The 15,306-nt window shown below is 41.2% G+C and overlaps 1 protein-coding gene across 6 annotated transcripts in view; it reads right to left on the minus strand.

Moving 5' to 3' along the window:
- LOC136873942 (transcription activator GAGA) overlaps positions 1-15,306 on the minus strand; it is a 200,828-nt gene that overhangs the window by 73,372 nt on the left and 112,150 nt on the right. The window lies entirely within an intron of this gene.

Below are 15,306 nucleotides of genomic sequence, written 5' to 3' on the forward strand. Positions count from 1 at the left end.
GAGAGGGCATGTGATGTTATTTCAGTGACTACAAAATCAAGTTAAATTTGCAAAGAACTTGGCAGTACAAGTCCACTTATAGTATGATGTTGCACCCGCTCTGGCCTGGATGCATGATAATTATCAATTCCAGTTTTGTAGAAAGAGGAAAGTTGCTGACGGATCCACAACTGCACCCACTATTGCACTTCCTCATCCGAATGAAACCGACGTCCACGAATTTCTTTCTTCCTCCGTGAAGCACTGCTTTTCCCGGATAAGGCCATAAATCCACCCTACCACATCGGGAGTAATGGCTCGATGGGCCTGTCCTGGCATGCGTAGTCTTTTTTTTTTTTTTGCTAGGGGCTTTACGTCGCACCGACACAGATAGGTCTTATGGCGACGATGGGATGGGAAAGGCCTAGGAGTTGGAAGGAAGCGGCCGTGGCCTTAATTAAGGTACAGCCCCAGCATTTGCCTGGTGTGAAAATGGGAAACCACGGAAAACCATCTTCAGGGCTGCCGATAGTGGGATTCGAACCTACTATCTCCCGGATGCAAGCTAACAGCCGCGCGCCTCTACGCGCACGGCTAACTCGCCCGGTATGCGTAGTCTTACAGTGATGTGTGCCCTTCTCGGGATCTCCTATGCCACTCGTGCACACTCATGGACATGTAATGTTCCCCGTACACAGCAGACATGTGATGATGAGTTTCACGTACTCCAATACCCTCAGCCACTAGAAAATGAACCACACTTCTCCGCTCTTCTTTTTCTGCCTCCATTTCTACAGTTGGACGAACATACTAGAGCAGTCCGTGGAACAAAAAGACATAACCCAACAACGCGTGCACCTGTGAGTTGTCACTATGCATTTCCCTTACCACAGCAATGACAGTATCGATACGTAACAACAGTGTTGACACCATTCGTGCAGAATGTGTGTTATGGCGGGTGTTCTGTTTTCATTTGACGGCACCTTATATTTCTCTATGAATATACTGTACCGGTAAAAGATAGCTAACTTGTTATTTGAAAAGAGCATGAATTAAAGTTCTCAAGGCACTTCCTAGGCAAAAATAGCTAGGGCTTCATACAGGAGGATAGGTTCTATCTACAATAAGTGAAGATGTACTTTGAACTTTTGGTTTATTCAAAATTTTGGCAAGTTTGAAATTCATATATGTCCCGAATCATCTTCCAGAATGGTTCTCCAGACAATTCGTACTCCAGGGTCCTCTCATCACCATGGTGTTGTACTCGTACTCAAGGATCCTCTCGTCACCATGGAATTGGACTCGTGCTCCCATGTCCACTTGCCACCATGGAATCAAATCCGTTCCTCGTACCTGAAGGCCTCGAATTTCTCGGAGGTCTACGGCAATCTTGAAGCGGCGTAATACTCGTGCTTTAGCTTTAAACAAGTGTCCACAGTCGTACAGACCTCCGACATGTTCAATATCACTTGTCACCAAAATTTGCAAAGTACTGCCCTTAATTTAATTTACATAGGCAACGTTGCTTAGAATATGCCAATAAACTTCACTTGACACTTGCAGATAGAAATTAATTAATGTCACTTCAAAATGTTAAAGTTGAAAATGTAAATAGCATTCATTTAAGAAACGAAAATGTTACCAATAAACGAAATAATGATAGAACACAGTTTATGGTTATTTACCAATAAAAAAAGATGAAACTAAACACAGTTCACTTGCTATACATTGTCTGTGGTTACTTGCCACAATGTAAAAATAATACTGTCACACTTGACACACAAAAAAGAGCTATTAACCCTTTCCCGCCCTTAGCGCCTGAAAGCGCCCAACTCTTCACTTTGCCTTCTGGTCCTTAGCGCCCGAAAGCGCCCGGCTGCATTATCTGCAGACTTACGCGAGCTATGCGATAGTTTTTTATTTTCTTCCGCTTTGAAGTGTTTAGGGGGCATTTATGAACATACAGTACGACCTACAAGGCTTAGGAAATGAAAGAAGAGCGATAATCTGTCTTGACGTCGCCTAGGAAACGGTCTTGAACTTCCGCGAGCGCGGGACAGCTGTTTCGTTCGTAAACATGGCGGGATTGAATACTGCGGATATTGAAACTAAGCTGAATATAAGCGACGAAAGTGACACAGAATCATTGAGTAGGGGTGGAGGTGAATTTTTAGTGAGGGAATAACGTATCAACGAAGATAATTTTAGTGATAACAGTGATGTAAGTGAAAACAGATATTGAGAATTCTGACCTGATTGTGATGCCGCGGCATTTCAGTTAACACAAATATTTCGTTTCGTTACTCTGAATGATTATATGGATGATGTTGAACCTGTCCATAATTTCGAAAGAGTATTATGAGAAATATTATTTTTGACATATGTTAGGAGGAGACAAACTATTCAGTGAGACAGCCACTTGTATATATATCAATGCAGCATTCAAACAGGCACATTCCGGAAACATACTACAGAATGTGAAGACACTTGTTCAGGGGAAATAGAAGCTGATATACAGTATACATTCCACTTACAGAACCACGCGTTTATTGGTTCAGAGGGATTCATACAACATGAGAATGTGACAAATAGAGCCTACCTTTGTGTCGAGTACCAAAATTAGAGGTGGGGGGGGAGGTTTGAACCAACAACCTTATGACTCAATGAATACGGAAATGGATGTGATGGAATCTTTTCTAATATTATTGAAAATTTGAATACATTGTGATCAACAGTTTTTATTATATTTAACTTTTTCTGAAACAGTGTGCTCTGCTTCAAGTTTTCCTAAATAATAGGTTGAAATCTGGCGATAAGCAGACTCAAAATGTGGGCAGGAAAGGGTTAAAGGGTTTATCTGTACAACACTGCTAATAGCGATGAAATAAATAACAACTAGTCAGTCATTCTAGGCACAGTGCGTCTCATAAAATAACATAGTCACTGAAGAATATTTAGAAGCAGTTATATACAAATGTGCAGAAATCAGTTCGAATCCAGTTAAGATTAACACCGTAATGGATTATCAGTCTAAGTCACTCGTATTTATTAGTACGGTTGGCACAGTCTATCGTACTCAAAATTTATCACTAGTTAAGGAGCACTTAAGTGTTGAATGGCAAGAAATATGCAAACACTTGTGTTATAATGATGTGATATCTCAAAATACTTTCAAATATCAGTTACCGAAATATTAAATAATGTTCTAACACTTGCACAGCAATGAAAAAAGTTAAAACACTTCACTTGGTTTTTAATTGAAGAAACATTAAGTTCCACAATTCGAGAATTAAACTAACTTCAATTCTCGGCTTGAGAATTTACAAGTCGCGTTTTACAATCACCATGTCGTCACTTGACTTTACTTTCCGATGGACAGAATAACACAGGGTCAGACCAGGCAAAGCCCTAGCCGAGGAATGTCTGTCTACCCTATCTTTTATACTGGCAATGCCTAAACATCATGATAACATGATTATTTCAAAGTGGATTTACTCAAAAATCCCTCAATGGATTTTCTTGACATTTGACAACAGAGACATTGTTGTGATTGGCTACAGAATGGCGTATCTCCCAAGACGATATGACCATTATTAATAAAGTTTTGTAAATTTCTGAATCGAAAATTCTCAAATGCATGTCTCATGGATTCCAGATGCATCCAATTTCCGCCACGAGGTAGGTTGACGAGTTGGGCGGGCTAGTCTGCCTTGCTCCTGCATCTATGTCACGCACAGCTGTTGGCTCGCTCACTGCCTCGTCCTGGCAGATGTAAACCCATCGAGCTTGGAGTTCTCGGCATGCGCGATAATTATACGACATTGCTCTTAAAAAATACAGCATGTACCGTGCGTTCCTGGTACAATACTTAATAAATTTACTGAAAAACATAAGTGAAAATTTTAAATTGGTGATCTGCTTGTTTTTAGTGGTTTTTAAAAATAAATTTTGTACTATCATTCAATTATTTACCACCAGTGGTTACAAGCAGTGTTGACTCTCTCCAACAAGGGCTGAAGATCTTTTGTACTGTCTGCAAGCTGCACACTATCATCTGCTTACCATGTTGTTGATGCGCTCACCATTGATGCAGATGCTTTCTGCTGTTGCTGTCTGCAGTGCTTCGTTCAGTACTGCCGGTGAGTAGATGTTAAAAAGCTGTGGAGATAAGACACAACCCTGACGGACTTCTTACTGGATCTCGATCTCTTCAGACAGACTGTCTTCCATGCAGATGGTGGCTTTCTGGTTCCAATACAGATTTGCGATGATGTAGGTGTCTCTACTGTTGAGACCGATCTACTTTAGCACTTCCAGCAGTCTATTGTGTTGTACTTTATCAAATACCTTATTGTAATCTATAAAACCTGCATACACATCCTTGTTCATATCCTGGCAATGCTGTATCACGACCTGTATGCAGTACAGCACATTCCATGTCCCAAATCCAATCCTGAACCCAAACTGCATTTCTGAGAGTGTTCCCTTGCATCTAGCATAGACTGTACCATAGATGATCTTCAGAAACATCATCAGAGCATGGTTCATCAAGCTGATTGTATAGAGTTCCTCACATTGCACTGCATGGATCTTCTTCAGTATGGCCAGTATCCAGTATTCGGGAGATATTGGGTTCAAACCCCACTGTTGGCAGCCCTGGAAATGGTTTTCTGTGGTTTCCCATTTTCATACCAGGCAAATGCTGGGGCTGTACCTTAATTAAAGCCACGGCTGCTTCCTTCCCACTCCTAGCCCTTTCCTGTCTCATCGTCGCCTTAAGACCTATCTGTGTTGGTGCAACGTAAAGCAACCTGTAAAAATAAAAATCTTCTTCAGCAGAGTGACAAAGGTGAACTTAAGCCAATCATGAATTACACCAGTTCTGTACACAACTTTGAAGAGGTCTGTTAGGACGTTAATGCCATCATTGTCCACCAGCTTTAGGATTTCGGCATACACCTGATCTGGCCCTGCGGCCTTACCACTCCAGTTGTTGAACAACTTGCCGCACTTCCTCCTACAAGATGCCGGAACCAGTGTCTGCTTCGACTCTGAAAACTGTAAAAAAAAGTAATAAGTGGGACGTAAAGCCAATAACATTATTGTCTGCTTCAACCACGCCATGCTGCTCTGGTCTGGTCTGGCATCCTCAAATAGCTGTTCAATGTATGCCTTCCACAGCTCCAGCTTATCAGTTGTGTCTGTCACCAGTCGGTTGTTCTTGTTGACCAGAATGTTGGTGCCGTGCTTTCTATTCATTCCCAGTCTCTTTGATCTTCTTGTGCAGGTTGAAGCTGTCATGTCTCTCTTGTAGTTCTTCAATCTCTAGACACTTTGATGACAACTGTTCTTGAGTGGCTTTGATCTTAGCTTTCATTTCCCAATGTACCCGGTCGCATCGTGGTTGATTATGATTCTTCCATTTCAGTCTCGTCCATTAAGTCCAGAATCTAATCTGTCACCCATGGTTGTTTCTTCCTCCTCATCCCTGCCGACAAATTCTTCGTCTCTGTCATGACAAGACCCTGCTTCATGCCTGCTCATAACTCCTCCACATTCATCATCATCATCATCATCATCATCATCATCGACTAACTCCAGTTTCCAAGGTGTGGTATACGAGCCTCTCCCATTTTGTTCTGTCCATGAACCATTCTTCGTTCACAATCAGCTCCCAATCCTGACCTCTCTCCTCTACATCCTTCTTCACTAAGTCTGTCCATTTTTCCCTAGGTCTGCCCACTGGTCTCTTTCCCCTGATTTCTCTTTCATACTCCTTTCTTGCAGACCTGTTGGCACTCATTCTTTAACTCCTCCACATTGTGTTTCATTATTCTTCAGTTGCTTCTGCAAGATGAACCTTGACTCTGTGGGCAGACCTTTACCTCTTTGACCCTGTTTATATTTATTAGCGCTGTCCTTGGCTCTCTGTGAATGGTCTTGAGATTAAGCTTTATGTTCCCAACCACCACAGTTTCTAGGTATGTTTTGAGTGCCTGGAAGCTGTTCCTGAACCTCTGGTTGACCAGGATTTTTCCTGCTCTGTCTTGAGGTGACTTCCATGTGTAAAGACGGTGTGGTGAAAGTCTGAAGAAAGTGTTCAGGATAATTAGATGTTCTTCCTGGCAGAAGTGAATGAGATGACTTCCCCTCTCCTTCCGTACACCCAGCCCAAAATTTTCCACCATTTCTCCTGTTCTTCCCTACCCCTACCTTCGCACTAAAATCCCCATGATGATATTCAGAACCAGCTTCTTTCTCATTTGCATCACCTCGTGGACCTTTTCAGAGAACTGCTTCATCCTCCTTATCCGCAGTTGGTGCATATACCTGGATAATGTTAACATTGAGAGGAATGGCTTGCAGCTGCAGTTATGTACACGGTCTGAGAGTGGCATAAAATTCTTCACAGCATGACTCATTCACCATGAAACTATCACAGTAACTCCTTGTCAGTGATCTGGCTCGTTCCCCGCATATTACACACACACTGTCCACATACCGGGCATCTCATTTCTCTTACACCAAGGATGTCGATCCTAGGTCTCTTCATCTCTCATGTGGCATTCATCTTTCCTGTTTCATGCATACTTCAGACATTCCATGCTGCAATCCTGATGGCTGACCTGGAGATCGTAGCACCCTCTGACTATCTAAGGTCTGCCAAGGACGAAGGGCCATATATTTAGTGTTCTCAGCCATGATGATTATACAAGTAAAAATTAATGCCAGGTTTTCCGTTGCCTTCCACATCAAAACACCTGTTTCACTAATCCAGCCCCGCACGCCATTGTCTGGTCCATTTAAATCTAAGAATTTCATTTTTTGTCCGTATTGAACTGAGAACGTAAGATAGGAAACTTAAAAGGGTCCACCTTTTCAATACAAATAAATGTTATAAGTTTATTTACAACATATATTTACACTTGGAACTAGTTTCGAGGCTGTTTGGCGCCATCTTCAGCCAAAATGTGGGAAATAGGCATAGGCGTAAGCATGCAGGCATTTACATTATACAAGATGTTAATAAATCAGTGTGATTAAATAAGAGACATGAAATAGTGAATTACAATGTCAGTTTACAAAATGGTCATGAAGGGTGAGTGAAAATTGTATAAACATGAGTTAGGTCTCAAAAACATAATCACTTAAAAAACATATAAACCGCAACAAAACCACGCAGAAGTTCGAGATGAAATTGGCATTGGAGATTCAAATTATTTCAGACACTCTTCCATTGAATGCTGCCTGCCGCGAGTGTAGTACAAAACATAGGTTAGATTTCAATAAACACAATCGTATCAAAAATGCACGTAACATTTTAAAAATATTTTTGGGTTGAGATGAAATTTGGCAGTTAGGGAATGAAATTACTTATTCACTAAGCGTCAATTCAAAACCAGCTGTGAAGGGTGAGACAAAATTGCACAAACGTGAGTTTGGACTTGATAAATGCAAAACCTGAAACACATGCAATACACTCGAAACTGTAGGTTCGCGATGAATTTGGCACATAAAGGTCTGCGTTCACTCCTTCATTGAATGTCACTGGTGCAAGTGTAGTTCAAATACGAGTTAAGATTTAAGAGAATCAAGCCTCTTAAAATTGCACATGACATCTGAACCCATGGTGCGAGATGAACTTGGCAGTAAAGGTTCGAATTTATAGATATTCAGTAATGCCACTTCAAAAGTCCATGAAGGGTGAAACAAAAGCTATAACTCACAAGAGTTAGGACTCATTAAATACTAATTTCAAATACATATCTGGTTACTGTAGTCACGTCCTAGTTCGTGAACCATGGGCAATGGCTGAGTGGCCTAGTAAGTGGTCCTGAGAGTCGGGATACCAGTTGCTATGGAATGGGAGTGGGCATCTCGGACATTTTCCGAGTCGTGGCCCTCCTTGTGCTCAGGCGGCTAGGACTATACAATTCACCAGTGGTCCATACCCCGTTAGAGGAGAGATCCTCACTTGGACTATGTGCAAGTAGGGCAGCATCCTGCTTCATGAATTTACCAAGCTCAGAACACTTTAAGCAAGCCTCGGACCTATGGGAGTAAAGGAGTCCCACTCCCACTTGACAGGCGAGGGACTCCTTGGAAACAACTTGGCGAACGAAATGAAATTCGATGGGGAGCTATCAATATTAATGGGGCTTATGGAAGAAAGAAGGTAGAACTGGCTGAGTCAGCAAAGAGGATGCATCTGGATGTGCTAGGAGTAAGTGATATTCGGGTAAGGGGAGATAATGAGGAAGAGATAGGAGATTATAAAGTGTACTTGACAGGTGATAGAAAGGGAAGGGCAGAGTCTGGGGTAGGGCTCTTTATCAGGAATACCATTGCACGCAACATAGTTTCTGTTAGGCACGTAAATGAGCGAATGATGTGGGTAGATTTGTCCGTGGGAGGAATTAGGACAAGAATTGTGACCGCGTATTCACCATGTGAGGGTGCAGATGAGGATGAAGTTGACAAGTTTTATGAAGCATTGAGTGACATCGTGGTCAGGGTCAACAGCAAGGATAGAATAGTGCTAATGGGCGATTTCAATGTGAGAGTTGGGAATAGAACTGAAGGATACGAAAGGGTGATTGGTAAATGTGGGGAAGATATGGAAGCTAATGGGAATGGGAAGCATTTGCTGGACTTCTGTCCTAGTATGGGTTTAGATGTTACGAATACATTCTTCAAGCATAAGGCTATTCACCGCTACACATGGGAGGCTAGGGGTACCAGATCCATAATAGACTATTGTGATAGTACATATATCACACCCCCGAATTATATGTAGAAGTTATAGATATTATTGTCAGTATTCGATTTATTATTATTATTATTATTATTATTATTATTATCATCAGTATTTCATTTGTATATTTTGTCATTTATATTGGTAAGCTGGAAGATATCCACATATGTAGGTATGAGTAATTTGTTTTGCACGAGTGGGAAAACATTGCTTTAATAACTCTGGTAATTTGAATGAGTCATATGGCTACCCCAGTGTTTGTTGGGATGTACTTGTGTCGGGAAATTCATGAGTCATGTATATATCCCAGCCTGATGAGATGAGCTTGTTGTATTAGGAAAGTTTGGCGATTCATGGAATATACCCCAGAGTTTGTTATTGTCTTGGGAGGAAGAAGTAGTTCAGGGCTTGGTCTTGACTTGAGATCACTCATGATTGGCTGGCAAGCACCAATCCAGACGTATCATCTGAGAGGAGGGGGATGTTGATGTCTATAAAGGTTGATCATACGGCGGCAACCAGGGACATTGTAAGGGTGATTGTAGAGGTGAAGGTAAAGGAACGAGAAGGAAGATAACTACTACAACTACAAGCAGTAACACTGTATAAGAGAACTACAACTGACGCACTGTACGGGAAGGAAGTGGTGCTGATACACGGTACTGGAGTGACACGGCTGCAATGGACTGGACTTCAAACGTTCGTGGAGCGTAGTCTTGTTATGTTCGCGGAAAGTGGCTGATTGTGGAGAGTGCTTGCGCATTGAGTATGGTAGCACTTGTGGCGGCCTAGCATTATATGTTGGTGAAAGCTATCTCAGACTTTCCATAACTTATGTTGAGGATCGACAGACGTGTGTATATATCTTTACAACAAGTGTTAAAATATGTGAACACAGTAGTACAAGGTACAGTGTCTGTGTGATGTGATAACTGCCGATTATGAGAATCGGTAAGTCGAATTGATATAGAGACAGTGAAGGGTATTTATCTTCATACATGTACATTGTTCATCGGACTATCTACAAATGGTAGCTTAGTTCTCGCTTTCGTTTTCCCACGATTTTCATTATTTTTGTTGTTGTTGTTGTAAATATGGAGTCTTCCAGCAATATTTTATGTGTGTATTATATGTATAATGTTGTATGTTGATGAGGTGCTCATGCACGGAATTTGTTAAGAATATAGTTAGCTATTTTAGAATCAGTGTTATTGATGAACCTAGGTGCAGTTCCTACCTAATTAGTCGTTTTCAGGTTAGGTAAGGCCTGCAGCAGATGTACCAGTACGCAGCATTATGTACACGCCCTGGGATATAAAGTTTATCATGCTCTTATCTAAATTCGAGGGATCCATTCTGGTGAACTCTGGCGCCCATACTACGGACGTTTTGGTTAATTATGCTTATTAATTTTATTAAGTTTTTGAGTAATTTTATTTACATATTTTCACTTATTGATTATATTTATCAGTATTCATCAAAAAGTTACACTATATCTTAACAGAGTTTGAGTTCAGGAAATCTGTTAGGAATGTACGAGTTTTTCACGGATTTTTCGATGATATAGACCACTATCTGATCTGTAGTGAACTAAGTATCTCTAGGCCTAGGGTAGAGAAAGTGAAATCTGTCTGCAAACGAATAAGGGTAGAAAATCTCCAGGACGAGAAAATTAGACAGAAGTACATGGATATGATTAGTGAGAAGTTTCGAACAGTAGACAGTAAGTAGATTCAGGATATAGAAACTGAATGGGTGGCATACAGGGATGCTGTAGTAGAAACAGCAAGGGAATGCCTAGGAACAACTGTGTGTAAAGATGGGAAAAGGCGAACATCTTGGTGGAATGATGAAGTGAGAGCAGCCTGTAAACGTAAAAAGAAGGCTTATCAGAAATGGCTCCAAACAAGATCCGAGGCAGACAGGGATTGGTACGTAGATGAAAGAAACAAAGCGAAACAAATAGTTGTTGAATCCAAAAAGAAGTCATGGGAAGATTTTGGTAATAACCTGGAAAGGCTAGGTCAAGCAGCAGGGAAACCTTTCTGGACAGCAATAAAGAATCTTAGGAAGGGAGGGAAAAAGGAAATGAACAGTGTTTTGAGTAATTCAGGTGAACTCATAATAGATCCCAAGGAATCACTGGAGAGGTGGAGGGAATATTTTGAACATCTTCTCAATGTAAAAGGAAATCATCAGGGTGGTGTCCGACTCGTTGGCTGAACGGTCAGCGTACTGACCTTCGGTTCAGAGGGTCCCGGGTTCGATTCCCGGCCAGGGCGGGGATTTTAACCTTAATTGGTTAATTCCAATGGCACGGGGGCTGGGTGTATGTGTTGTCTTGATCATCATTTCATCCTCATCACGATGCGCAGGTCACCTACGGGCGTCGAATAGAAAGACCTGCACATGGCGAGCCGAACCCGTCCTGTGATATCCCGGCACTAAAAGCCATATGACATTTCATTTCATCAGGGTGGTGTTGCAAACAGCCAAGCTCATGGGGAGGAGGAAAATGATGATGGTGAAATTATGCTTCAGGAAGTGGAAAGGATAGTAAATAAACTCCATTGTCATAAGGCAGCAGGAATAAATGAAATTAGACCTGAAATGGTGAAGTATAGTGGGAAGGCAAGGATGAAATGGCTTTATAGAGTAGTAAAATTAGCGTGGAGTGTTGGTAAGGTACCTTCAGATTGGACAAAAGCAGTAATTGCACCTATCTATAAGCAAGGGAACAGGAAGGATTGCAACAACTATCGAGGTATCTCATTGATTAGTATACCAGGCAAAGTATTCACTGGCATTTTGGAAGGGAGGGTGCGATCAGTTGTTGAGAGGAAGTTGGATGAAAACCAGTGTGGTTTCAGACCACAGAGAGGCTGTCAGGATCAGATTTTCAGTATGCGCCAGGTAATTGAAAAATGCTACGAGAGGAATAGGCAGTTGTGTTTATGTTTTGTAGATCTAGAGAAAGCATATGACAGGGTACCGAGGGAAAAGATGTTCGCCATACTGGGGGACTATGGAATTAAAGGTACATTATTAAAATCAATCAAAGGCATTTATGTTGACAATTGGGCTTCAGTGAGAATTGATGGTAGAATGAGTTCTTGGTTCAGGTAACTTACAGGAGTTAGACAAGGCTGTAATCTTTCACCTTTGCTGTTTGTAGTTTACATGGATCATCTGCTGAAAGGTATAAAATGGCAGGGAGGGATTCAGTTAGGTGGAAATGTAGTAAGCAGTTTGGCCTATGCTGACGACTTGGTCTTAATGGCAGACTGTGCCGAAAGCCTGCAGTCTAATATCTTGGAACTTGAAAATAGATGCAATGAGTATGGTATGAAAATTAGCCTCTTGAAGACTAAATTGATGTCAGTAGGTAAGAAATTCAACAGAATCGAATGTCAGATTGCTGATACAAAGCTAGAACAGGTCGATAATTTCAAGTATTTAGGTTGTGTGTTCTCCCAGGATGGTAATATATAGTAAGTGAGATTGAATCAAGGTGTAGTAAAGCTAATGCAGTGAGCTCGCAGTTGCGATCAGCAGTATTCTGTAAGAAGGAAGTCAGCTCCCAGACGAAACTATCTTTACATCGGTCTGTTTTCAGACCCACTTTGCTTTACGGGAGTGAAAGCTGGGTGGACTCAGGATATCTTACTCATAAGTTAGAAGTAACAGACATGAAAGTAGCAAGAATGATTGTTGGTACAAACAGGTGGGAACAATGGCAGGAGGGTACTCGGAATGAGGATATGAAGGCTAATTTAGGAATGAACTCTATGGATGAAGCTGTACGCATAAACCGACTTCGGTGGTGGGGTCATGTGAGGCGAATGGAGGAGGATAGGTTACCTAGGAGAATAATGGACTCTGTTATGGAGGGTAAGAGAAGTAGAGGCAGACCAAGACGACGATGGTTAGACTCGGTTTCTAACGATTTAAAGATAAGAGGTATAGAACTAAATGAGGCCACAACACTAGTTGCAAATCGAGGATTGTGGCGATGTTTAGTAAATTCTCAGAGGCTTGCAGACTGAATGCTGAAAGGCATAACAGTCTATAATGATAATGTATGTAATGTATGTATGTTCTTCGTCAGATGCCATATAGGTCAAGCGCAGCATAAGTATGAGATAGGGCTCAACATATCCAAACTTGTACAAATGCATATAACATATCTAAATCCAAGTGTGAGATGAACATGGTAGTTAAAGAATCACATTTGTTGAGGGTGTAGTAAACATTCAGCTCGACAAGAATACATGTATTCCATTACCACTGCTAGGTGTACGGCCAGATATATGAGGCGGACAATGCATATATGCTTATTACAAAGTTGTAAGATTTTAGAATTTTAAAGGTAAATAAAACTATAAATAAGGCATACTTTTGCTAAAAACAAAAACAAAAGAGGTAATTAGTGTATATACAATAATACTGCACTGCCTTCGCAGAGTCCTCCCAGATTTTGAAGAGGGCTTTGAAGTCATGTACATTACATTTCACAACAGAGTAAAACAACTAATAAGTCTAATACCTGAACAATGTAGTGTACAATTAGAGTCTATATCACAACAAAATATAAGCTTACATCATTACGAAACCAAACTACAGAATTAAATACGTGTATTCAAAATGTGCGCCAATCATCCACTGCAACATACTCGAACATCAGCTTAGCACAACATATAGATGAAGACTGGGCAACGGGAGGAGTGGGAGACAAGGCAATCCCCTCGCTTGCCCCTCACCACAGGTGTTCATTACATTTATTCCCCAATTCCGTCTAATTAGCAGTCCTACTCCAATACTTCCTCCACTATATACCATTCTAGTCATCACTGTAGAAATCACCATTTTCTGGCCATCTTATTTCACATAGCCCCATATCCAGTTCTCTTTTGTCCATGACAATTTTAGCTTCTTCCAGCAGCGTTCTCATGTTTATTGCTCAAATTTTCACTGACTCGATATTGCAAGAATTTCGCCAACTGCAGTTGAAAAATGTTATGTGAGGAATGGGCAATTATGTTTCGCAGATCTAGAGAAGGCACACAACAGAATCTGAGGGAAAATATACTATCTGTCTGTACTCAGGGTTTATGGGATTTGGGGTAGATTATTACAGGTAATCAAAGACATTTATGTTAACAAATGGGCCACAGTGAGAAATTAGGGTAAAATGAATTCTTGGTTCAAGGTAGTTACAGAGGAGAAATAAGGCTGTAATCTTTCACCTTTGTTGTTTATAGTTTACACGGATCAAACTTGGGAGTGTGGGTTGGCGACCACAGGGCCCTTAGCTGAGTCCTGGCATTGCTTTCACTTACGTGTCCCAGGCTCCTCACTTTCATCTATTCTATCCAACCTTCCTTGGTCAACTGTTGTTCTTTTCTGACCCCGATGGTATTAGGTTCCCGAGGCCTACGGAGTCTTTCATTTTCATGCCCTTCGTGGTCCTTGTCTTCCTTTGGCCGATACCTTCATTGAAGTGTCTGATCCGTTCCATTTTTCTCTCTGATTAGTGTTATATAGAGGATGGTTGCCTAGTTGTACTTCCTCTTAAAACACTAATCACCACCACCACCTCTACTTTTTTATTTTATTGTATGATGAAAGGAGGAATATCAGCTATTTACAAAATATATACAAAAACACACACACACACGCACGCACACTCACTCTCTCTCTCAAGTTCATAAAAATATTCACAATACAGTAGAACCTCGATTATACGTTCCCGGAAGCTACGTTTTCCCGTATTATCCGTTTAAATTACGTGGTCCCGCGAGCATCCTAATTAAATCACGTTGTAAAAATCCCGCATTATCCGTTCCTCGAAGAAACGATTTCCCGTATCAACCGTTCAGAAATCTCAGTCCCATCAACGCTAAATCCTCGATCACGCGTTTTTCAAGAAACTGTATCTCACGAAAGGACGGCAACGCATACTTGCGGATCTTGGTATTAACGTCCAGTCACTGCAGTAATTTGAGGAAGAGGAAAAGCGATCGGCGGTGAACTTGCATAAGGGACCATCTTAGCATCGCATTCAGGTGGTACTGTTTAGAGAATCAAAATCACAAAGCAGAGTGTGTCCACAATAATTGGAAGGAGACAGAGCGCATTTCGACAGCTCTACTTGAAGACGGAACGAGTTTCGTCAAATGTTTGTACTTGCAAAGCGTCTACATTATGTCCAGGGTTAGATGTTTACTTTTTTTTTTTCGAGTGTATCGCCGAACAGGTTTTCGGCACTTCCCTCAGGGCACTGTATAGTCACTGAGCTTTCAGGCAGGAATCTAAACTGCTCCTTCTTAAGTAACATAAATTTAGTATTTTAATATTATCGCATACGATTACGTTATCGAGACCTGAACAGCTGTTGCACCTTACATACATAAAGCCGTGGAAGGTTTTGGGATTGCCTTTTACTGTTTTGGTCCTAATGTAAGACTAGGAATTTCACGTTATTGTGTTAAAATGTTAAAACCGCAGTCGTTTTATTTGCGCACGTTACATGTAAAAATCTTTGCATCATTTCGCACTCGTACCAACTTGGA

This window comes from Anabrus simplex, chromosome 5 (genome assembly GCF_040414725.1).
Source record: "Anabrus simplex isolate iqAnaSimp1 chromosome 5, ASM4041472v1, whole genome shotgun sequence".
NCBI lineage: Eukaryota > Metazoa > Arthropoda > Insecta > Orthoptera > Tettigoniidae > Anabrus > Anabrus simplex.